The following is a 26,644-nucleotide window of genomic DNA, read 5'->3' as shown; positions in this document are numbered from 1 at the left end:
GTTTTAATATACAACATAAACACATAGGGCTCCTGTTGCTTTACCCCCCTTCTGAATCCTCTCCTAATTCTTTAAAGATCTATCCGTACTTTCTTTTCTACAGCATGGTTGTTGTTGTTGTTGATCCTTATACATGCATATTTGTTGCTATGTCAGTCCTGGGGATCAGAGCTCTAATCTGATGTAGCCCTTGTTTGCCACTTAGAGATTGAAGTTATGTCCTCACTGAGATATAAGCCCAGTGTAGGTGGGCTGGCTGGCTTGCTTCAAGCAGATCTCTCCACTGGGGTATTCATACAAGATATTTTGGTTCTTATACATATTTTTGCTTCCAATGCAGTTAATTACAATGGACTAAACTTAAATAAGGATGATTTCTGACTCCTTTTAACTTAGGAAAGAGGTCCCATATCACCCAATAGAGAGTTTACTTAAACAGTACCAAATTCTAGGTCACAGTGAGAACCAAAATACTCAGGATCCTTATCAGGACCCGAGAGACCTGGATAGTTGGAGGCTAGCCCATGTCTTGGGGATGTCTTTTATTTTTTTCTTTATTTCTCACTCCTTCTCAGTTTCTCACATTACTATCTCTTAATAAGGATTGCTGCTTCTTTGCTTACTCCCATTAACGTCCGTGTCTTTAATCATCAATAACATGTAACAATGAACTTGGACATTACTTTCCCAGGCTGCTCTTTGATGATTTTGAGTCTATTAATGTCCTAGGTCTTTCGACACAACTGGGCCAAGAAATTCCCCAAACTGTGAAAACAACCAATATATCTTTTATCCGGTGACAAACTGAGATCAATTTTATTAGGAATAAATGATAGTAAGGGAATTTGAATGTGCTTGCTATATTTATAGATGTATCCTTTAAGTGATGCTGGAATAGTTAAAAACATGTACCTTAAAGCAAAATTCTTAGATAGTTATGGATATCACACACAAAAAAATAAAGGCTATGGAAGGTATCAAGGTAAAGCAAATTGTAGAATTAAAAATATGTTTTTTAAAATCTAAAACAGTAAAAATTTAACATGAGTGCATAGAGGAAACAAATAATAATGACTACATTTTATATGAAAAATTCTAACAATAAAACCAGGGTAGTTTGTAGCATGTTTTAAGATATATGTATTTTAATTATAAGCATGTTCCAGAAGATCAAAATTAAAGAGTCTCATATAAGATTATAATTAAACTTTGGAACATGAATTCCATTTATATATCAAATCATACATCCATACTTTAGTGCTTTTCATATCCAACTTACCAGAAACAGATATTAACAATAACTTTTTAAATGAATGTATAAAAATATTCAGTTTTATATTTTATAACACTTTTTAGGATGAAATTTTAACTATGTATTTTCAGTCATAAATGTATATTTAAATTTCATCTTCTATGGGAGCATACCTGTGATTATACACTTTTATTGTGTCACAAATGGGGTACATTAGAGCCTGTCCTGACATCCTGTAACTTTATGGTTGGGGCAACAATCCTTACCTCTCAACATAAAGTCATCCTCGTGTTAGAAAGGATCATAAGAGTACCATGCTCATTTGGTTGCTGAGAGGATGCAGGGAGACCATATTTATAAAATGTTAAAACTAACATTTATAAAATGTTTAATGCATGCAACAAACTCTTAATTGCACGCCAATGATAGACTTATATCAAGGAAAGAAACCTATGATTAGAATCATTGATTTCAGATTGAAATTTGAGTTATGCTTTAATATAACAATTCACAAAGATATTTGTGCTATAAAAAATGGCACTCTCTTTACAGTGGAATTTCTTTGATGCAGTTAAGTGTAGTTTCAGTGAACAGGACTGTCTTTAGAGTCGACATACAGTACAAACATACATATTTCCAGTGAATTGCACTGATACTTTGGTATAAATCTGTTGTTACAACCGTACACAGTTGCCATAAACAGCATCAACCCTAATGTTGAATGCCTTTCTTACAACCAGACACAGCACAGTCCCTACAGTACAATTCTTTTGTTACAATCACACATAGTTCCAGTGAACCACACTGAGCTTATAGTACAATGCAACTGCCATTGTTACAACCACACACATTTCCAATGAACACCACAGCCCCTACACTAAAATGCCTTTATTACAACCACACACAGAACAATGAAAGGTATCCTTCCTACAGTAGAATGTCTTAGTTACAGCCACACAGTTCCAAAGAATGCCACTGTCCATGCAGTAGGATATTTTTGTTACTACAACAACACAAGGCTCCTTTTTTTTTTTCAACATCGCACTAATGTTGAGCTTATCTTTGCTTTATCCCTTTAATAATTCCAGAGAACATGTACATTTTCCTCAAGAAAAATAATTGTATTCAAAGTATATTATTTACATTTACAAGTCAAAATAATTGCCATTCCAATACTTCCACTCAGAGACAAAGTCATTGATGGTTGTTAGAGTTAATGTGTGTTTAGTTTGCAAAGCATGACAGCAACATCAAAGGGAAACCGATCACAGAATTTTCAATATAGCATAATGGCAACTTCCCTTCTGCACAGCCTACACCCACACACACTACACTTCTGTAGACAGACTTTGGTCCATGTTGAGGAATAGAGTATAATAATAAACTCTATGCAAGGGAATGCAGTGATGGATTTAGCATCCTGTCATGCTAATTTTATTTCAGCAATTGAATGTTTATTTGAAAGCCCTTGGTTTAAGTCTTAGAATCACTTAAGTACCTATATCATTTGGTTTTTTTTTTTTAATCTTTGAATCAGTCATCAATGTAGCACTTTATTTACGTACCGTAAAGTATTATTTGTCAAATATTTCTATGTATCTTGGATTTATCATTTTTAATGAAGCCTGAAGTTAATAATAACAATATAGAATGAAAAAACTCTAAATAATAAAGTAACTTCAGCTCTACAACAAAATTAAAGTAGATGCTGTTTTATTGATTTGATAACTTTTTTTTTATACCATCTGGTTATTCCAGTTATTTCAGTTAGTGCTTTTCAACAAAAAGCAAAAAAAAAAAACAAGACAAAGTAACAACAAAAGCATACTTGGCCTCTCACCATAAGGAATTTCCTATCTGAAGATTAAAGTTATCAAAATCCAGCAATGAGGGATGATTATGGTGTGTATGCCAGACAGAAATATCCAAGTAGCCAAGGTCAGGATCAGACAGGGGCACCCAAAAGCACCTCAGGAGCAAAAAAGGCTCCAGGAGGTTAAAGCACAGTGTAAGAGATGTGTCCAAAGAATGGAAGGGGAGAGAGAGATGATGCTGAGGCAGAGCTCTTTTTGTTTTGAGTATCCCCAAATAGCCCTCTGTGGATTTTATAGTTACTGTTCCTTACTGTTATTTTAATTCTCAGATATATAGATACTTATTAAACCCAAACCTGTGCTTTCATTTCTCACAGTAATTCTCTGATGTCCAGTAGGTCCCACATTTCAGAATATGACTCACAAAGATGCCAGGAACAAACGATAATTGTTCTGTAGATCTATGAAAACATTAATGAAATAATAGCTACTACTTGTGTTTTCTATTAGAGTCACGTCTAAGCAGTCAACCTTGGGGGTTGGTTACTGAGAATTGCAGGCATCTGGTCTGTGGTTATTAATCTAGATCATGAAATTTCCAATGCTTCCATGTCTTGCAGGAATTTTGAGGTTTGAACAATGAATTGTAAGAGTATCTCTAATACAACTTGAAATTGGGCATGGTGATACCTCCAGAAGTTCTTTTACTGTTCAGAGTTAGTTTAGCTATCTTGGGTTTTTTTGTGCTTCCATTGGAATGTTTTTGTTCAATTTCTGTGGTAAGTTGTTAGAGTGTGAAGAGGGGATTGACCTGTAGATTGATTTTGGTAGGATAATTATTTTTACAGTATTAATTCTAATGATCCATGAACATGGGTGATCTTTCCATCTTCAGATATCTTCTTAAATTTCTTCATTTCTTAAGCCCGACAACCTGAGTTCAACTGTTGGTGCCGACAGGAGCAGAGCATCAACTCCTCAAAGTTGTCCTCCTTGTTTTCTTCTCTTTTCTTTCTTTCTTTTTATCTTTTTCTCGAGACAGGGTTTCTCTGTATAATCCTGGCTATACTGGAACTCACTCTGTAGACCAGGTTGGCCTCGAACTCAGAAATCCACCTGCCTCTGCCTCCTGAGTGCTGGGATTAAAGGCATGCTACTACTACTTCCTGGCCTTTCTTCATTTTCTTGGTTAAGTTAATCCAATATATCTTTTTTTCTGAGGCTATTGAAAAAACAAAAACAAAACCAAAAAACAAACAAACAAAAAAAACCCTGTTTTCTTGATTTCTTTTTTGCGGTTTGCCCTTTGTATATAGGAAAGCTACTGATTTTTGCTTATTAATTTGTATCCTGCTACTTAGTTGCATGTGTTTATTATCTGAAGCTTCCTGGTGGATTTTTTGAGGGTCTTTTTATATACATATTCATATAATACACTCTTCCTCCATTGTTTAGAAATTCCACCTCTTGGGTGGAATGAGGGTCCTGAAATGGAAACCTAAGGGCTCTTTGGAACGTTAGTTATGTCAGATGGTGTTTTGCTGGATCAAACACAAGAAGTGTTTTCCTGAAGTGGACACAGGTGAAAGGATATTTTGCTAAATCAAGCACGTGAAAGGACTCCTGAGAAAGGAGGCCTGATGAAGGATTCTTTGCTAATGGCACCAATGTACTGCCATCCCTTACATGCGTTGCTGAGCTCCATCTGTCACCACTCTATAGAGAGAAATGCACCAAAAACCTTCTTCTGGTGGCATGCGGGAGGCTTCTTGCTGCTGCTTCAAACCCAGGCTGATTGGCAAAGTGATCAGCTGATACACACTCACATGGAGTGTTGCTAAAACATACTCAGGTGCAGAGACAAGACACATGATGAAGCAAGACCCATGGAGGACATGCGATGTTTGGAGGGAGTATAAGTAAATAGGAGACAATGGACTGTGAAATGGTTTGCTTAGAGAGCTAGGTTTACAACTCTTCTTTTGTCTCCTGTCTTCATTGGTCTTCGCTTCCCTGAAAGAGGCACAGAAGAAGCAATATTCCTGGCAACCCTGATGGTCCTGCTCCCTCCTGCTGACTCACGCTGATTCCACTGAGGCCTGGCTATTCCTGCTAGGTCACGCCATCACTACTGACCCATGAGCTGGACGGCTGAGATCTTCATGAAGTGTTCGTGAGTGGACTGAGCTGCTGCCATTGCTCATCTATGAACTGATCTGACAACACAGATGGGATTTGCTCCAAAGAACTTTTCTAAACAGGTCCGCTTTTCTGTACCCTTTCTTTCCCACTACTTCTGGTGGGTGGGCTAGAAGGGAGGGTGAAGCATTTAAGAACCTTCATTCAAAGTAAGGCTGAGAAAACCTGAAGCCTACGGGTCCCTTTTTTCTTTCCTGCCCACCCTCTCAGCCTTTCCTTCTAATCTACCTCCATTCCTTTGTGTCAACTGCCAATTTGCATAAACATTTTCTACCAGGGACTCTTAGTGGGCTCAATGTGCTGGAAGAGTGTAGGTAATTTTCACTATCTTTCCTGCCCCCCCCCATTCTACTCTCTCCATAATTAATCTTGTATCAGCCTGCCTGCAGGAGCCCCTCCTCCCACCAGATCGTCACTCCTTCAGAACTCCACCTCTTGGTGTAGAACTCTGACCCATAGCTATTTCTTGCTGTTCTTCTCAGCCTTTCCTTCTATCCCATCTGCATCCCTTCTATCCCATCTGCATTCATCAAACTAGAAAAGTATTAACTAACAGGGATGCCACAGGCACTAAACTTGATTATGATCCACAGTGGGCAATAACAAGCAAAGAAGTAAACACCCCACCAACACATACAAAGAAAGAAAGAAAGAAAGAAAGAAAGAAAGAAAGAAAGAAAGAAAGAAAGAAAGGAAGGACCAAATATCTACCCCAAGAAATACCTGAAGCATCATAACTCCAGATGCCTAGATACCAGTGGAAAATCACAACCATAAGCAGCAAGAAAATATGTCTTTTCTAGAAGCCAGTAACCTTATTACAAAAATCTATGAGAAATACAATTTACCTAAACACAAAACAAGGAATTAAAATTGACAATTATGAATATGCTAAAGCACCTTGGAGAGGATATGAAGAAATGGCTTAATGAAAACCATGAAATCACATGGAAATAGTGGATAAAATAATGGAAATAATTCAAGGTATTAATGTGGAAACTGGATCACTAAAGAAAACACAACCTGAAATAAAATTCAAAATAAAAACCTAGAATATCAAACAAACAAATAAAAAAAAACCCTCAGAGATAAGCCTCACCAACATAAACAGAGTAAGGGCTAGCAGCAAGCTCAACCCTGATCCCAGCTGCAACTGATCTTGGGAAATAATGAAATATATAAAACATATAAATTTAAAATGAGGGTGAGGGTATGCTCAGCATGATGCAACTTCCCTGAGGTTTTCTGCTACCATAAGGTGACAAGATTTGTGACCTCAAAACAGATGAATGTTTTTGGTCTCTAACGTTCTGTAAGTACGTTCATAAATTTGTGGATTATTTGATCTGTTTTTAGTACCCATTATCGTGTGAGCACATAAGTGCTCCAGGAACATTTGAAAACATTGATGCAAAAGTACTTTTACATTGCTTTCATTTGATCTGCCTAGAGCCTGAATACTTCAAAAGCACAGCTCCTAAAATCAGAATACTAAACCATCAGCCTTTTTCAGCCCATACACGGATGCATGGGTGATGACTGCAGAATCAACCTTGCACCTTGGCAGGTAACCTCACAAAAGTGTCCATCTGTCCAGCAGATGGTCCCATGCTTCCCTACTCTGCTCTACCGCACTATCTAGAGGAATAATTAAAACCCTCCTCGTCTTCTCAAATTCTAGAACTTGTTCCCAATCCAAGGGTAAATTCCCAAACTCCCAACTTAGAGATATTTTCTTTCTTTCTAATTTCTTTCTACTTTTCTCCCTAATTATTGTCACTCCTTTAATGTTGCATGTTTGCAAGATACTTTAGGCCTGATCCTGAAGGTGCAGAAATCCTCTCTAGCATGTGCTGAGGATACTTTTATGATAGAGCAAGATGCAGATTTAATTCTCCCTTTCCTGGTAGCTTTCCTCTCATTTGACAATGGAAGCCATATTTCTTTCTCATATATACTTTTAAGAAGAATGACTCAGCATGGAAATCCCATAAGGGCAGTAAACCCTAAGACAGTTGATGTCGCTGCTTCTACTGTGGAGGAAATGAATGGGGATCAATGGAATAGCGTAGTCTATGTCAGTTTTCTTTCCTTTGCATTCAGCATAATTAATAAATAAATTTTCAAGGCTAAGGTGATTGTTTTCCTTGTAATCAGAAGTTCAAATAAATGTTGCACATGACACTTTAACACTTTTGCTAGTTAATAAATAATAAAAAAAAACCCCTCAAAATCAGGATAAACTACAAGCCCTATCTAATTTTGGCAACAAGTAACACTCTATAAAAGGCAGAAGAATTAATTACAACATCAAAAGTCCCTCTGCCACATAAGTAATCCATTGTCCATAAAGTTATACAACTTCCTTTCCTAAGAGTTTTCCCAGAACTTGGAGTGATGTCATATAGTTTCAGTCAGTTGTACGTTAATAAAAATTTATTGGAAAACTTTACCATAAGATACATTACTATTGAAACATGAAGTGCTAAGAACTTGTTAACCAAACAACATGAAGTTAACATATTTGAGAAAAAGACATGACAAAATTCTATGAAATAAAATTTAAAAGAGTAAACTTATATAAAATTAGTGAAGTTCTGCAAGAGTTTTTTCCAGTTTATAAATGAATAAGAAGAAGCATCAGGCTCATTACTCAGCCTGAAATTGATATATTTAAATGAGACAACAGATTTATTTTAAAAGGTCATAATGTACAATATGTTGAAAACTATATTTTTTGCAACCACTCTTAATTCTATGATGAATATTTATGTCAGTTCTTAAGTATGTGAGAGGAAGGATAATTTTAGAAAATTCTTTTGGAGGTCGATGCTTCATCAATCTACTTGACTAAGTTCAGTGGCACTGAGTTGGTTAGTAAAGCTCACTGCTAAATGCGTCGACATTGAGGGGATCACTGAATGGCAGAAGAACTACCCTGAGCCTGGCTCTCCTGTCACACTGAGGGTGCGACAGAAAAGAAAGGAGAAAACTTGAGAGCACACTCACTCTCTTTGCTTCCTGGCCTCCTTGATGTGAGTTCCTTTACTGGGCCACAACTGTGTCCTGCCCTTGCAGCTGAGATGTACTGAAACAAATGAAACCTGGGGAAAAACCAACCACTCTCCCTGGAGTTTGATGGGGTGAATTTGTCACAGTGATGAAAAATGCAAGTCATACAGCGATGTTTGAGGGGGAAAGACTTGTAAGCTAGACGTCTTAACCACTGTCATCTCTCCCAAGGGTGTTAGAAGACATCGATGCCATTTAAACTAAACATGGGGCAAAGAAATGGGAGAGGCAGTGCAGAAAACTGCAAAGGGAATGGAAGCCACCACTGTCACCCTTCATGGTCACTGCCTATCTGCTTGCCTACATTTCCCAATATACTCTCAGGCTAAGGGAAGAAAAGGGTCTGCATTTGTCAGCCCTGAACTCCAGCTCAATCCACTGCCTCACACAGAGTGGTGTCAGTAAATACGTGTGGAGTAAATGAAAGGAGACAAGAATAACCTTTGGAAGGATGGGATGCCTGCTTCATTTCCTGCAAATCTGCTTTCTAGAGCACAGACTACCTATTCCCTGTCTTGGATTCTTAATCAAGATTTTCAGTAACATTTGGTATCTTGGCTAGGTCCATTCATCAAGGAAGTTACCTTCAGTGTCCTATTCAACATCTTGGTTTATCTATCAAGAGAGCCATTCTTCAAATCTAAATTTGAATTTTGAAGACTTGCCAGTCACAGTTCTTTGAACACAATCCTTTAGAAGGCTATTTCCCTCACCCTTTAGGATCAATTAGTTCTGAAATTTAATATTTGTACACCTTGATTGCTCTGATCAATTTAGGACTGTCCTGATAGAAAAGATATACAAGTTCAGGTGAAGAAAATTTAGATTTAATTTGATCATCAATTTTTTTTTCATTTTGCACATTATGCAGAAAGTAATAACTGTAAGATGTTGGAGAATATGACTAACTTGGAGACAAGTGATGTTTATGTTAACAAAGTAGAGAATACATACTCCAACAAATCATTATGGTAAAATATCCATATTCAGTAAGACATTGAAAATCTAACAGGCCTTAGGTTGAATTTTTAGAAAATGAAAAAAAAAAAAAACTACAAGCAAGAGCACCTTCTGCAGAAAACCAAGTAACTTAAAAATAGATTTATAAGAATATGAAAATTAATAAAAGATTATCAGTGCTTTGGGAATTACAAAAATAGAAGCAATGAGAGAGCTCTATATAAGGTCTCTCTCCAAAAGCAAAGAGGGATTTTTTTTTTCAAAGCAAAGACAAGGATAAAGAAATGATGCCTACAATAAGTTTCTGGGTGCCAGGGGAGATTCTAAAAAGTTCGTGTTGCCTTAAGGTTGTGAGGCACTCTTTGCCCCATCTTTAACAAGACTTTAGATCTTGTTAAAAAGTGGAGGTCATTTTCGTACGGCTTTAATAGTGAAATCATTAAAACGAGGGAAATGAACACACCAGTGTTTAGGATGGACGCTTAGTAATGGACAACCAGTTGTAATGCTCATCTGCTTCTCAGCAGGTATCGCTGCAGCTCTTTATCTCTGGGCTGCATATCTATATTTATTCATACACACAAATATCAGTAATGATATAAGAAAAGGAGGTCAGATAAATTCAAGATAACATCGGAGGGGCTGGAGGGAGAGGTAGGGAAATGATGTCATCTTTTAATTGTCTTTTAATGGGGAAATGTGTCATTTGGAATTGAGAATACTAGAAAGATAGTACATTTAGGTTTTAATATTCTAATAAACACTTTCAGATAATGAAGAGTATCAATTTGATTTTTTGTTTTTTGTTTTTTTGTTTTTTTTGAGACAGGGTTTCTCTGTGTAGCCCTGGCTGTCCTGGAACTCAGTTTGTAGACCAGACTGGCCTCGAACTCAGAAATCCACCTGCCTCTGCCTCCTGAGTGCTGGGATTAAAGGCATGCGCCACCACACCCCGCTTGATTTTTAAAATAAAGGCCTGGAAGCTATAGTCCTTTACAGCATGTATTGTAAAGGGTCCAAGTTTGCACAACCCAAGAAGGAGTAAGCTGCTTGGTCAGCCTTCTGATACTTATGAAGCAGACATCTCTGACTCACTCTCCTCAGGTATCAAGAGGTGACAAAAGTATATTTCATTGCAGCCAGCTGGGAAGCCCGGTGAATCGTAAGGGAAAAATAAAGTATATATTACAACATTGGAGATGCAATCTTGTCTATTCTAAATGAGCCCATGAGAAGCTAAGTGTGATCGAGAAACAGTTGTCCCAGAAATCTTCCCCTGTGGGTGAGTCTCTGCTGAATTTCACCCAGAGAACCTTCTCTTTATGCCCTGTGGTGTGAAGCATCCATATGTGTGTCCATGTGTGCACACAGGTATTCAAACATTTTAATCTAGGACTTTCATCAAATGTCTCTGGGAAAAAAAAAATCATGCAGAACAAGAGAGAAGAGGAAATTAAAAAGTTGGTGTGAGAAAAGAGTTACCCCGATCCTTGCAAAGGTGTGTGGTGATGCTCTGGGAAGGATGCTCTGGGCCCAGAGGAGCTCCTTGATACTCCTGATTGAGATCTCCATTTGTAAGTCCCCACCCACATCACTATTAGACTCCCCAAAGGAATTTGACACAAACACAGACAAACCCACTAGGCAAACCACTGCCTGCTAGACACAAACCCAACAGAAGCCCAGCAGCAATGTCCCCAGTTTATGACCTAAAGTCTCAAAGTTATAGAGCCCTTGTTCAAAACAATGGAGTGTGGAAAGGCTACATGTACTGAGGCCAGTTTACCCCAGAAAAACAATATTTCAAACTTCAAATGCCAAATAGTATTCATGTCTAAAGCATGACATTACAAATATTTCAGCAAGCACCCATGTCAATGCTCAGACATAGTTCTCCCAGAAATGCCCATCTGTGGTTAAGATCTCAGAAGTCTTCAGGGGCCAGACATAGAGAAATGATTTTCTATTGTGGATCTCTCTTAAGAATTTCCAGAAGTAGCCGGGCAGTGGTGGTGCACACCTTTAGTCCCAGCATTTGGGAGGCAGAGGCAGGGGGATTTCTGAGTTCGAGGCCAGCCTGATCTACAGAGTGAGTTCCAGGACAGCCAGGGCTACACAGAGAAACCCTGTCTCAAAAAACCAAAAACCAAAATCCAAAAACCAACCAAAACAAAACAAAACAAACAAAAAAAGAATTTCCAGAAGTAACTAATATAAGGAAGCAAAACTAATTCATTAAGTAATTTTTTTCATCAGAGAGTAATTGTGCAAAGCACCTCAAAACCAAATTAAAGGCTAGACATGGTGGTGCACACCTTTAATCCTACCTCATCAGAGGCAGAGGCAGAGGCAGGCGGATCTCTATGAGTTCAAAGCCAGTCTGGTCTATAGAGTGAGTTCCAGGAGAGCCAGAGCTACATAGTGAGACCCTAAAATTTTTATGTTATTGTGTTTTTAAATATTTATAATTTCTATGCTACTACTTACTTCAGTACACATGTCAAACAAACAAACAAACAAACAAACAAACAAACAGAAATCATCAGAAATGCATCATCAGCTCCTTCCCAGGGAAGACGACACTGGTGGATTCTAAGTTGTTTGACTCTGAATTAACCAGAACTATGTTTCCATCACTGCAAGAGTCAGCTATTTCAGTCCAATTGAAAATAAATAAAGGTTTTTACCTAATGATATTTATATTATTTATATGAGAGATAGGCATTACAGAAGTAGAAAACACAACACCAAAAATTTTAGAGGGTTTTCTTTCATTTAAAAAGTTTAAAATAATTATTGTGCCAAAGAACTTAATTTTATCCCAACAAAAATGGTTAAAATATGGCTTAATTAAAAATAACACTATTTGGCATTGATGCTCTCCTGTAAAGGTCTCATCCAAATATATCTAGGCAAATATCAAGCCACGCTCTTTCCTTGAGCTGAGTATTCTGGCACAGATAATGACTTTTCTCAGTGTATTTGTTAGAAGTTCTGTTTAGCTCTACTCTCAGACACTCTCTGTGTATTGAACAGTTTCAATAAATGTTAAGGCTATCCTCTTTTTCTTTTGATAGTCTTTCTATGTGGCCCAAGCTGGTCTAAAATCACTAGGATACTTAGACTGGACTCAAATGCAGTACCCTCTTATTTCAGCCTCTAGAATTCCAATCCCAGACTTTATCACCAAGCACTGTCCCTGGCCATTCAAAGAGAACCAAGTCAGGCATAGTTTTTATCTATATCTTTGCTTGTCTTGTTATTCATTTACTTCTAATTATTTTGCATCTCGCAATTTGTCTTTTAAGTATGAGCAGAAGACAATGTAGATCATATTTAGTTGCACAACTACCATTATTATTTCTACCCCCTTAATTGTAGTCTATTCACATATAACTATTAAGAGTCTATTGTTTGAGTGAAGAAGACCTTAGGATCAGTATGATAATACAAAATATTTAGCAGTATTTGGCAACATACAGGCAATGCATAAATGCTAGGGAAACAGAAATGGGCAGAGTAATACTATTCTAATGTAGACTGAAAATATGGTAATTAATAATACTGTATTATGTTTATCCTTGGGTTATTCAGGATTCTTCAAAGGAAAAGAATTGATTATTCATATATGTGTCAGTGTGTGTGCATGTGCGTGCGCACATTTGTATTAGTGATTTATGTTTGAGTGGCTTATCCTGTACTCTTTCTCTCAAAGGGAAAATGAAGACTCTGGTAAGTGTTCCATCCACAAGACTGGATGTCTCCTCTTGTCTTCAGTCTATGTTCAAATCCCAACAAAGGAATGCACCAACAGGACAGATGAGCTTGCCAGCAAAACTGACAGCAAGCAGGCAAAATAGCCAAAGCTTCCTTTTCTATAGCCTTTTAATGTGCATTGTCACCAAAATATGTGGTCCAGATTTAGGGTTAGTCTTCCCACCTCAAATGGTCCAATCAAGAAAAGCCCTTACAGGCATGCTCAGCTGCTTAGATGATAATTAATTCCAGATGTAGTCAAGTTGACAACCCAGATTAGCCATGACAATTTCTAACATTCATTAACTAATACATGAACTATAATTTCTCCCTTTAAAAAAACATACCTATACTCTACTTTTGTTGAACAGAATTATCTTATTAATTTTCAGGCCAATGTTTTTAAATTAAAATATTTTAATTGATATATCAACAACCTCCATATTTATTCTAGTGACCAGAACTAGACATTTATATCACTTTATTTTAAGAAAAATAGTATTGCAAAAAATAATCACTTGTGATAAAAGGTATGAGATGTTGAAGCATCATGAGATTGGTATCCACAGATAGTGATGCCAGTGCTCAGGGAACCTGGCATCCATGGTAGACCAGTCACATGTTCAGGTGAACTTAGCTCGAGCTACATCCCAGCCCTTTCTCAACTTGTCTTATACAGCACTCAGTCATGTGACACTATATCCTTATAATAATTTATTTCAAAGCTACTTGAAATCAGGTATCTATTACTGAAAAACATTCCACTCTTACAAAATTCATCAAACATTTGGCAACATCATGAGTTGCTAAAAGTGTATTAAATTGGCAGTGTGAGTTAAACAAATCAAGTCTGAAAATTTCATGGTAACAGAAATAGTTGATATGAGTTATTGTTCCACACGTATTTATTGAGCACCGGCTATGTACATAGGGTGCTATGCTAGACAATGGGCATATAAAGACTTCTTTTTTAAGAAGTGATGTCTTTTATGTTTCCAGTTATAGGTGGACTTCTCTGGTTAGTAGACTTCCTTGGCTAGCAACACTTTTGACAAGGGGGTTAGGAAGTTGAAAAGGAGCTCTCCAAAACCCCCCAGAAGAAAGACATTAAAAAAATTCTTACTATTAATAAAATATTTTAGAGGAACTAATAATTCATTAATACGAATAGGCCAGGCATGTCTAATTAATCATGTTCATTAAAAACACATCAGACTTCTTATACAATTGATGTATTTCTACAAAGAGCATTGTGTTCCTTATCTATAAGTAGAAATTTCCACACTTGATCAAAGTAGCCTCTCTTTATAACTTAGACTTTGTTTATGGCTTACCCATTTTCTAATCAGAAACTTGTCTTCCTCCTGACTAAAAGAATACCTTGATAAAAATAAAGTTTAACTTATCAGTGTTTTTGTTTTTGTTTTTGTTTTTTTTGGGGGGGGGCGTTGGTTTAATGAAAGAAAGGTAAACCTTTGAGTTAAAAGGATGCAGAATATCATGGGTAGATTCATACATGGTCCGTTGAAGGTGTCTCAAAACTGTCAAAGGAATTTAGAAGATTACATGGATCTAGGAGAGAAGCTGTAGTATCTTAGTGCTGAGCCCAGAACATGCCATTGCTACTTGCAAGTTGTGTTCACTGAATACATGGCTCTGAAGTGTGAATTGTTAATTCATGGACTATAATGAATAAACTCTCTTACCCACCTTTTAATCTGCATATTGAGAAAAGCTTTCTTGGCTGATTACTAATGGTAGTCACAGCAATTGTATAGTCACTATGCTGGAGACTCTATGTCTTTCTGAGAGCTGCAGTTGTCTAGTAAATTTTCTTTGCTTTTCTCCCATTTCAGTTGACCCGTTTTGTCTATGAAAATAGTGAAATACTTCTGTCTACAGAGCAACTGAACAAGGAAGTTCCTTTTTTTTTTTTTTTTTTTTTTTGGTTTTTTGAGACAGGGTTTCTCTTTATAGCTCTGGCTGTCCTGGAGCTCACTTTGTAGACCAGGCTGGCCTCGAACTCAGAAATCCGCCTGCCTCTGCCTCCCGAGTGCTGGGATTAAAGGCGTGCGCCACCACGCCCGGCAACAAGGAAGTTCCTAATGAGTACTTTTTGAGTGAGGAATCTAGTGAGGTCCTTAATCTCAAAAAGATTCATGGTGGCATGTGTTGATAGGGCATAGAAGCAGAAAATAGGAGTTTGGGGCCCTTATGTCCCATATCTTTTAGTCAACAAGATGGCTCAGAGACTAAAAGTGCTTTTTTTTTGTGCAAGACAAGCCAAGTTCAACCCCTGGAACTCATGGAAAAAAGGAATGTTGTACTCCTAAGGATTAACTTTTAACTTCTATTTGCACATGGGTGCCTGCATTCAAACACCTATGTGTGCTCACAGGCACACACACACACACACACACACACACACACACGGACACACACGGACACACACATGCATAGGGACACACATGCACATGGATGCACCCGCACATATCCACACACACAAGCACACAGGCACTCGTAAGTAAAGGACTCACAAAGATAGACAAGACCATTGCATTTCATAATTGTACCTGAGACACTGAAGAACTATGCCTCTCTCCCAGGACTCTGAGTGAACTAATAGTTTCTCTGCCCTTATTTACCCTGGGGGCCTACCATAGTGTCTGTCTTCAATAATGCCTGCCATAGTGCCTACCATCATGTCTGCCATACTGCCCACCATCATGTCTGCCATACTGCCCACCATCATGTTTTGCATAGTGCCTACCATCATGTCGGCCATAGTGCCTGTGGAGTTTTCCATAACGTGTTCCTTTTCTTCAGAGATTGGCTCCAGTATTTATATATGAAAACTGCTCATGCTACATTCATGTAAATGGGCAATGGGAGTAACTTTTCAATCCATGCAGGTATTTAAAGGTCAGTTATAATGGGTATATTAAGCCAAGCCACTTTCTGCATATATTAGTGAGCATGGCATTTATATATTAATATTTAGTAACAGTTATTAATCAAAGGGAACTTGGTTATGTTACTTAACTGTCTAAGGATTTTCATGTAAGACTATTTCCTAAGAATAATGGTGGTTATATTGTAAGTTGAAGCTGAAGGCAGAAACAGGACAAACAACATATTTACTTTCTTAAGGTTAATGAGCACATAGCTATTGTCACTCCTGGTAGACAGAGAACACAGGACATTTTGTAAGGACAATGCTGTATTTCCATTTTCCATTCTTTTATACTATTCTTTTGAAAGAAATCAAACTTCTCATCCCTGTGGACCATATACCTCAGCATCATTTTCCAGCCAGGTCCTGACATATTTACATAATAAAAGCTGTCAAAAATCCAAAATTGCAGAAAACACAAAACTAAGGAATAAGGTTAACTTTACATCCATGATCATTTTTTTTTACAGAATAAATTTCCTCCATGGTATGAATCTCTAAGTTTTACAATAAAAATTTTCCGTATATGAGATCTTTGCTCATTTAAAGCATTTTTGAAAGATTATAATAAAAGACATTTTAAAGGAAGATATTTTCCCAAGCTCAGATAAAGAGGAATTTTGTAGTTGTCATCGTTGATATTTATCTATTTGTTCTTGAACTTTGGGGCCCCTGTACTATTCGATTTCTTTTATTACTGGTTCATTTAGCCCACTCCTGGCTGCCTATCCATCCATGTCTTCACTAGCTTCCCCTGTTCTCCTGTAGCACCTCTTTTTGCCAACTGATCTATCATCCTCCATCTGTTGAATTTGCTATGTTCTTTCTAGCACAGCTCCGCCTCCGGCTTTCCTCCCAGCCACCTATCTTGCTGCCCTTCCATCTGCCAGCACGAGGAACATCTTTGCGACCTATTCATAACCAAAACCATGGCAAGTGTTACACATAAGCTAACCAAACACTCATTTCTTAAAGGGCCAGTGCAATCACAATAACAACTTACTATTCACCCTCTTAAAAGGTCAAATGCACATTTAGCATTTGAATTCTTCTACATCATAAAATTCTGAGCCATGTCCAACAGTATTCAATGACAGGGTCTTGAACAATAGAATGACTCCACTTCATAAAGACTAATGTTTTAATACTATTCTTTGGAGCCTTACTTTCTGTGTGGTCCAATCTGTTAATTATGCAAGGTTCATTGTCCAGAATTCTGTATATAATGATTAGAGATAACCTTCTCTTTAATAGTCCATTCTCACATTGGTTCGGTCCAGTTCAGTTCCATGAGCTTAGTGTTACAGAAATAAGTTTTAATTAGGATATGTGCTTCAGTTACCATAAGATATCAGAGACATTATGTAAACAATGCTAGCACTGGTAATTTTAGTTTTAATATTTTGATAGTTATATTGCATAAAGCATGAATCTTCCCTCCATGTTGACACACTTACTTGTCAATTGGAGGTTGACTTCTTGCAGTAGATGGAAGCCTACTGGAGGTTGAATAGGTCATAGGAAAACATTCAGGCAACATTATACATTGTTGCCTATTCATAATTCAAATTTATTTACCCTTTATCTACTGTGACTCTGACACTAATTAAGGTCAGGTTTATAGGAGGCATACTCTGGATTTATCTTTAAAAGGCATTTTGACAAATAAAACACTTAAATTAGTGGGTGTTTACTACTCTAGTTATGCTAATTGGTATTGTAAGATGTATTATAAGATGAAGTTTTAACATTTGCTTTTGACAGACTTTACTATTTGGGTTTGAAGATGATAGAAGATGTATAAATGATATGATACTCATTGGTTATTGAAAAGACAGTTCATTATCCTCACACCGGGAGGATTTACACAGATGCAAAGAGGCTGATCAGAAGGCAGAGCTGGTGAGGGGCTCTGTGTCTTTCAAGGGAAAAACAGAGATCATTGGGTTTGATTTCACAGGCTCTGGGAAACAGGGAGTAGGTATCTTCTCCTTTACCCACTCTCAATGATGGAAAGTGATTCGTGGTCCAAAGTATGGGCCAGAATAGCAAGACTGTTATAGTGTGGGTTCTGAGTTGGTGATGTACACTTGAAAAACGAGTTCAATTCGTTCCCTAGCAAGGTCAAATATTCAGAACATAGAGAATAAATGAGCGATGACCATAGAAAGAAAATTGGAGAGTTATGTGATATGGATCACAAGATTCTTTGGCTGCAAATGTTTCCAGTGAGACTATCAATGTCTGTGATGCTAAGCATGTTCAGCATTGAGCCGTACACATTACTCTGGCAGGGAAGGTTTGGTAGCCTTCCCCATCACCTTTCTGCCCAACTCTACCATCTCTGTCCTCTGTTTCATGATTGACTTCAGAGCAGATGTTTGGAACCTTTTCATTGATACTTCTCATGAATATTCTACTACCAGGATCCACTTTAAAACTGGCAATACTTGTGTCTTCAGTTCTTCTATGACTTTTGCCAAATACTTTTGGCTGACAGTATATTGTACTTCCGCCCTCAAGTTTTTGTTTATTTGATCCCATTGAACATCAAGTCCATCTTCTCATACTTATACAGGGTCAGAAACCACATTAGATCCTTAAATATACACGTACCACACTAGTTTGCCCTTGAGAGGAAATGTATTGAGAAATTAAAATAAAGTGGAGTGAAAAAGAGGGTCAGTTGGTGAAACAGACACTAAGCTGTTTTTATAAGACTGAACCTCCAGTCAGTTCTTTTTTTATTTGACTGTTTTTGGTTTTTTGTTTGTTTGTTTGTTTTGTTTTTGTGAGATAGGATCTCTCTATGTAGCCTGAAACTCACAGAGATCCACATGCCTCTGTGTGGGGATTAATGGCAGACAGCACCACACACCTCAGTCAATTTCAAAGAGCATTTCTGGGGACTGGAGAGACGGCATCACAGTTAAGATCCTTTGCGTCTATTCCACTGGAACCAAGTTCAGTTGCTGGCATGGAATCCAGTGACTCACATTCAGCCATAAGTAATACCAGCTCTAGCAGTCGATGCTTACTTCTGCCTTCTGGGAACACACACTCACACACACACACAAACACATCATACGCACAGTTACACATAATTAAGGTGTAGTAAAAAGTAAATACTTAAAAAAAGAGTATATATGAAAAGTATTTCATATAGTATATTCAGGGACTACTTCAGACATTTTTTACAATGGGAGACAAAGGAGGTGAAGTTTCTCCTTGCCAATCTTTGTTAAGGTTCATACAGGGAAAGCTTTGTGGCTTTTGCAAGGATGGAGCTCAGGGCAGTCCCTGGGATTCCCTAAGGGATGCTTTCTTACTGTGCAAATAAGCTATTATTTAATCAATTTGTGTATGTGTTAATGTTTGTGAAAATTGGAGCAACATCCCTCTTCAAATATTGATTGCCATGTCTCCTAATCTCCCACAAGTGATTTGCAACACCCACAATCTTAGCTGAATTATTTTTATATGTGTGTGCTATTTTGCATTATTCTAACCTGTTTTTCATCTGTCCTAATCAGGCTTAGTTGTATAGGCTTGACAAGAACAGATCGGGAAATGAGAGAGAGAAGAAAACTTGTTATTCCCATAGATACCATGAGAAAAGAATATATCACTGTTGGTCCAATACACGTGGAGTCTGGTTGGGGAGTAGAAGAGAAAGCACACTCTTCTACTTCAATTTGTTACAAAGTGGGTCCATTTCATATCTACATCATACATACTCCCTACAGGAAAATTTATGAGTCTATCATTTTGAGATGTTCATGCCTCCTGATGTCTCACTCTAAAATATTAACAAAAAAATTTTTAAATGTATTATCAAACTTTACATTAAGGAACTACATTCAGGATTCCGAAAGACTAGTGTTTAATAAGCTTGATGCATATAAAATCCCAGTTCTATTGATTTCCATTTCATACTTTGTATTTTGTGTTTGGCTACCACATCCATCCCTCAGCCAGATGCAACACACAGTACTGTTATCACTCTCAGCACTCAGTATTTACTACTCATCCTTAGGCAACTGCATCCCTAAGTTTCTGTCCCCCTCCTGTCTTCTCCATTTTCCTTTGGATGCTAAGAACCACCTCGGGCAGTAGACATTTGAGAACTGAATACTGTGGCTCAGCATCAGGAGACTCCAATAGGCAGGTACTTCCCTTCCCTCAGAGAGAACTCCACCTGTGACTTCCCTAGTGTGACTTGACTAGACTAGTCCTACAGACTGAACACATCAGCAGGTGTAAGCTGTCTGTGCCACACCAGGCTGCTGACACAAGCCCAGGGGATGGAGGAATGCTGGCAGAAAGGCTGTGCTCTGGGAAAGGATTGGGAAGCAGATAGCCTGGCAGCTTCTCACTGTTACGGATTTCTTTGTTTTTCAGGAAAATGAAGCCCATTGAACCAGAAAACAATCTTGTTGGCTTTCTTCACTTTGGTGACTGATAGATGGTGACCATATTTTTAAAATTTAGTCTCAACAAATATGCTTCATGCATATTATAGGTCTTATAACTTATGAATTACTATATTGCATATATATATTTACTAATAATGTAAATGTACTTGGAAAAGCATCCTTAAGGAATCTCATAATTTAAGCCTTTCAGTGAATACTTATTGATCTAGTTTTATACCCTAAAATGAAGCTTAGGGATTCGTGTGCTGAACATTTAGGTGCACTTAGGAACTGCCATATTGAGCAAATAGTTTTAATTCATAAAACCCTCTTACTGATAGGGTCATGGAGTACTCTGTGTTCAGTTTGCCACGTCTACAATTGTCATAAGCTTAATTTTTAAAAACAGTAGGAAAAATAACTCTAATTTCCAAGTAAATTTTACAGTATTCTATCATAATTCTTGTCATTTTGGAATGCGGTGTTCTTGGCAGCCAAGGAAGAACATAGGTAAAAGTCAGGATGCCAGGGGGCGGGGGGGAGGGGAGGAAGGGGGGGTTAGGATGGGGTGGAGAACTCTGGGTGGGGATACCAGGAGGGAGGGTCAACATTTGGGCTGTACATAAATAAAGTAATGAATTTTTAAAAAGTCAAACTGTCTCTGTTGGTTTTAAAAAGTCAAACTGTTTCTGACAAGGTCTTCCCTCAAGGACATGCTATTGCAAATCGTTCTCTTTACTTACATCTGCTAAAAGTAGAAAAAAAAAAAGCAAGGCAGTTTTTTGGGTATGACTGAATACTGCTGCATTTTCGGGTCTGATCACCTTTTAGAAAAATTTGAAATGAGGACATCAAGGTAAGAATCTGAGCTGAGCCCAAGCCCAGCCACAGCCCTGCTAAAACTTCTCCAGTAGGAGGTGACTTCCACTCACTGATTCAGCTCACTCCCAGGCTGCCCCTCCCCACTCGGCCAGCACCCATCTAAGCAAGGCACACACATCTAAGTTCCTGCACGTTCTCGAAAAGCCATTGCATAAAAAATAAATACTTCACATCCATACCGTCTGATATATGAAATAATGTCATCTCTCAGTTTACACAGTAATAAGTGAGGCTGGACGAGGAAATCTATACCATCGGCACCGCATCACCGTTATCCCAAGTGGGCACATCCTCCTTTGCAATTACCTAACCTAGAGAAAAATCGTGGACTCACCGTGTGGGTTGAATCATCTGCCGATCTTGCTATAATATCTGCTTCAAATTGCCCCTTTGAATAGACTCAGGGAGAGTTATGACACAATCGGCTTCTCTTCTGCAGCAGAAGGCAAGTTAAAAGGACCTCATGCTGTGACCTCAGAGGCAGGCACAGCCGCTCCCATCCTTCAGCCAACCTTCTGCAAAGAACAGGTTATAAGACTGCAAAGCTGGATCTCTACATAGCGATACTTTCAAATAAAGCATTCTGGACTGTGAGCTGTGGATTTACATTCCCGAACCTGGCTGGCTGGTGTCAATGCTGCTTCTGTGCCTGAAAATATTAAGCATTTCACTGCAGTCGCTTCATGCAAGAAACTATCTGAGGCGACTTCACAAACCCTGTCATTCTGTTCAGGGACTAAAGAATGAGCAGGGCATGCATAATTCATGCATTGGAGTCTTCAATGCACTTCCTGTAGCCTGGGCTCTACCCAGTAATGGGCTATTGATCACCTCATCCCTAAGACAATCGGAGAGCCCTGATTGGTTTATTTCCACAAATAAAATTACAACCTAAATCATAGGCAGAAGTCTCCAGCCCGGCTGCAGCCTCTCAGGGAAGATATTCTCAGTGCCGAAATGACATCTGCAAGCTGCAGAATGTCGAAGCTGGACTCTTTGGGGGCAGAAACGACAGAATCTGCTGTTTTCGTTCGTTTGAAAGGGCAAACTCAGTGCAGGATCAACCTAGGTATTCCATACTATTGGTATAACACACAGAGCTGTTTCCTTCTCCATCACCACAGAGACATCAACAAGAACAAATGAAAATTAAGACAAAATTACATAAAAGACACACACGCGGCAGCAAGTAGTAGAAGCGTTTTTACCTGCCTCCTTCAGTCACAGTTCTTAGAAGAATTATTCTAAAAGAGTTAGCTTGTCATTTCAGCGATGTGGAAAGGGCTCCTTCTATTCGAAATCTCAACGGATCATGTGATTATCTCTATTAAATATTCTAGACCATAATTACTTTTTATTCTGGGTGTGTCAATGTTCTGAGATTTTTTTTCCCCCCTCTGAGCATTTAAGCTTCAAAGAACATATCATTGTTTACAGTAGCCGGAAAAAAACCCAGCTGTTCAACAAAATGTACATTTAATTATGCCTAGATTCACTATAAAGAAAGAAACAGGTCCTAGCACTTTAAAATGCCATCATAGTATTTGCAGAAATACTACTGTGGGAGGTCCTTGTGAAAATGTGTGTATCTATAATTAGTGAACATCCACTACTCAAATACCTCAGGACTAAAACTAGTTGTCTGGTGTTTCTACACAGGAGGCACAAACATAATGCTCCTGAAGGCACTGAAAGCTATGAAGTCATGTCTTCCCAAAGCCTTTTTAAACACACATACATGAGTGCACACAAACACACATGCAATTGATATTCCTATATGCTATCACACTTGATTCCCTCATAAATCCAGAGGGAAACAGTCTTGCCTTGGGGCTAAAAAACTACAACGTGAGAACAACCATTTTCTTACCCAGCACTGTAGATGGTGCAGAGCAATTGCCTTTTAGAGAACCATGACTGTGTGGTCTTCAGTCAGTCAACCAACAGTAGATTCTAGCTTTTAGAGGCAGTACAGGTATTGATGGAGACACAGGTGCAGTGGAGAGATAAGTTGAAAAATGGTCCTTTTTTTCTAAGTTAATATGAGGAAGATCTGCACTTGACTGATGGAGACTCTTCTAGAACAGACTGCATGGCAGTGTAAGACACTAACCATCTAATTACTTTGGTAATAATAAGTCTATATTCATGCGATTTTCTTATGTCAAGGGTAGTTCTTATATTTATATTATTTATATTTATATGTTACTACCAATCTAACAAAATTTAACTAAATTACATGGTAGATCTTTTCTTATAATGTTTTTCTTTCTCTAATTAATGACCTTTGATGCCAAATATAGGATTGAAGGAACTCAGATTTTTAAAAATAATCTAATTTAGAGATCCACTAAAAGACACGATTTCTCATAAAAGATCATCTCATTTAAAATAGCAAAAGTTGGGAATAGGGAGAGATGGCTCATGAATTAAGAGCACTGACTGCTCTTCTGGAAAACCTAGGTTCAAATCACAGAACCCACATTACAGCTTACAACCATCAGTAACTCCCGTTACAGAAAATCCCGCACCTTCTGGCCTCTGACTGCATCATGTAAACACACAGTAAACAGGGATGCACGCACACAGAACACCCATACCAATAAAATAAAACAAAGAAACCATTGTTCTTTAAGTTAAAGTAAATAGATACATAAATAAAAAAGAAAAAAGATGGTTTTGGAATGTACTGGGTATGAGGCTATGAGGAGAATTTAAGTTCATGATGTAATGTTCAATAACTATAAATGACATGATTCAATAATGTGTGTCTAAGAGTTTTAGTTTGGTCTTTCTAAATAGAGTGAGAAGAATTCCCATGTCTTTTTCCATAAAAATTATGCACGACATCTATCTAAAATGAATTACATATGCCAGTTATCTGAAAATGGAAAGAACAAACACATGCGCGAGCACATGCACACACACACACACACACACACACACACACACACACACAGAGGTGGATACATGCACAAGAGACATGGGCAGGGAGTCAAATATTTGATCTAGAATGAACAAAGAATTAGGAGCCATCAAAAAAATAGGACAATGATATAGAAGACAAACAATGATGACAGTAAATCCCAAAGAATTCAGAAGGCTTCAATAAGTCCTGAATGAAAGTGAGTGCAGAGAGGGGACTACAACACTCCCAGGGTAAAACAAAGCTTGAGGCTGTAATAAAGACCCAGTGTCCCTTCTCCTGATGTCTGGCTATTCCTTGAGGAGGGTGGAGATGACACTTAACCAATCATTCCAGAAGGATGGAAAAGACACATGGTCATTTCGGGTAATTTGATCTCCTGGCAGATCAAAGGACTTTCCCACATTTTGAATTTACTATACCTGCACAATGTAGAATAAATTCTGCAAAGGACAACAAAATAAATTTAAAAATTGGGAATAAACCAAGGCACGTGTTAGATTGTCAAATCTGTGATATGTATTAAGATGTATAACTAATCTTAACTCCTATGATTTTGAACAATGTATGGTGTTTTTTGAATAACCCAGAAATAGTCAAATAATTAATAATAATATAATATATTGGAGGAAGAACTCATTGTTTATAAGACAAGGGGCAAGAACTATATGGAGGATATTGTGCATCCTGCAATTGAAAACAGTTCTTCTATTTGTTTTACCAATATCACAGTACATTCTAGAACACAGAAACTTAGCCTATGTGCTAAGTACACGCTAGACACATGCAAATTCCTCTTAACTGTATTCCAATATTTCAGGCATTATGGTGGAAATATTAGCATGGCTACCTATCCTAAGGAGAACACTCAGAAATGAATCCTTTATGGGGGTGATACTTAAAGAAAATGATTGGTGTAACAGATTAACACAGGTTGTAATGATGCACTGTGTATCAGGCTCTTAACAATAAGACCCTGCAGTGACATTCACCCTTCTTGAACATCAGTCATGCACAGTGAGAGCAAATGTGTGTTTATCATAATTTGGGTGAGAATTAGATAAGAGCACAGAGCACAGTCACAAAAAATTGCACTGATGGTCCTGAAAACACCTTCCATTGTTTCATCTGTACATTTTTATTAATCTCACAGAGTCACTAGGAAATTTAAATATTGTCATTACCTTATGCCACTTAACACAGTTTCCGTGTAACACCTTTTCTTTCAGGAAAAGGCATTTCTAGAGGGGAGGAATATTATGTGGTCATGAAAGATAGCAGGATGCCATAGTGAGCTCGAGAAAACCAAGTGTCGATGGTAGGAGATCATAAAACACCATGAGCATATTGATTGTATGAGAACATGGGACACTATAGTTACATCAATGCTATCAGAAGTAGGACATTGTGGATATATTGATGCTATAAGTAAGTGGGACATCATGGATGTATTGCTGGTATAAGAATATGGGACACAGTGGAAATATCAATGATATTAGAATGTGGAACCTTGTGTAAATTAATCCTATGAAAATGTAGGATGGCATGAAAATATCACTGGTATGAGAATATGAGACAGACAATATAGACATATTGATGCCATGAGACTGTGTGACAGTGGACATATAGACACTATGAGAATTTGGGACATTGTGGACAGAATGATGGTATAAGAATGAATCTTGAAATAAGACAAAACTATAGAAAATCTGATTTATAAAGATATTCTTTGTAAAACACAAAGGTTAAAATCCTGGATAAACAGGACCTTTATATTTAGTTATATGGTGATATTCTGCAGAGAAACAGGTATTTAAAGCTTAAAGAGAAGAACACAATTAAATTTTTGTGGAGAGAAGAATATAGACTACAACAACCAGATGCAAAGGGCATGCATGTTTAGTTCATTTCTATTTAGAGTCCATCACAGGTGATGTGGGCATGAGGCATATCTGGCGACATGTGGATGAGGAGAACATGAATGTGCTTAAACTTCAGAATAAGTAGTTCTCAGCAGGTTATAAGTTGGGAAGAGCTATAGAAAATGTTTTAACTTGTAACTTGTCTTTGTTCCCTCATCTCTGGTGCACTCAGAAATCAAATAAAGGTGTAAAATACAAATATATTGGTAGCAGAAAACTATTGTGAACTGGGACTATACTGTTAGATGTAACCAGAAGGGTTAAACCACAAAGCAAAACTATATGGCAATGACTTAAACACACACATTTCCTGTGGACAAATTGAGAATGGGGATAGATCTCATTAGTTAGGTTGGTAAACGATCTGGGCTATTCAGCTTGTGGAAATTAGTGAAATATTTCACAGATGAGAATGGACAAGAAAAGGGTGGAGGGTGAAGGCCTGAAATGCAGGAAAGCCATGACCATAAGACCCCCCTGTCAGCATCCTGAC

General features: G+C 37.8%; 1 protein-coding gene across 4 annotated transcripts in view; it reads right to left on the bottom strand.

Annotated features, from left to right (window-relative positions):
* Cntn1 (contactin 1) overlaps positions 1-26,644 on the bottom strand; it is a 293,714-nt gene that overhangs the window by 160,983 nt on the left and 106,087 nt on the right. For 2 of the 4 annotated variants that reach the window (XM_029469976.1, XM_021183310.2), the window contains exon 1: positions 21,638-22,172. The exons of the other annotated variants lie outside the window; for them this stretch is intronic. The gene's annotated coding sequence lies outside the window, so the exon portion shown is untranslated. Of the gene's footprint in view, positions 1-21,637; positions 22,173-26,644 lie in introns of those variants that run through there. 4 annotated transcript variants of the gene reach the window in all.

Source organism: Mus caroli, chromosome 15 (genome assembly GCF_900094665.2).
Source record: "Mus caroli chromosome 15, CAROLI_EIJ_v1.1, whole genome shotgun sequence".
NCBI classification, from domain to species: domain Eukaryota; kingdom Metazoa; phylum Chordata; class Mammalia; order Rodentia; family Muridae; genus Mus; species Mus caroli.
The sequence above is the reverse complement of the archived record's forward strand: the minus strand, read 5'-3'. Positions and strand labels throughout refer to the sequence as shown.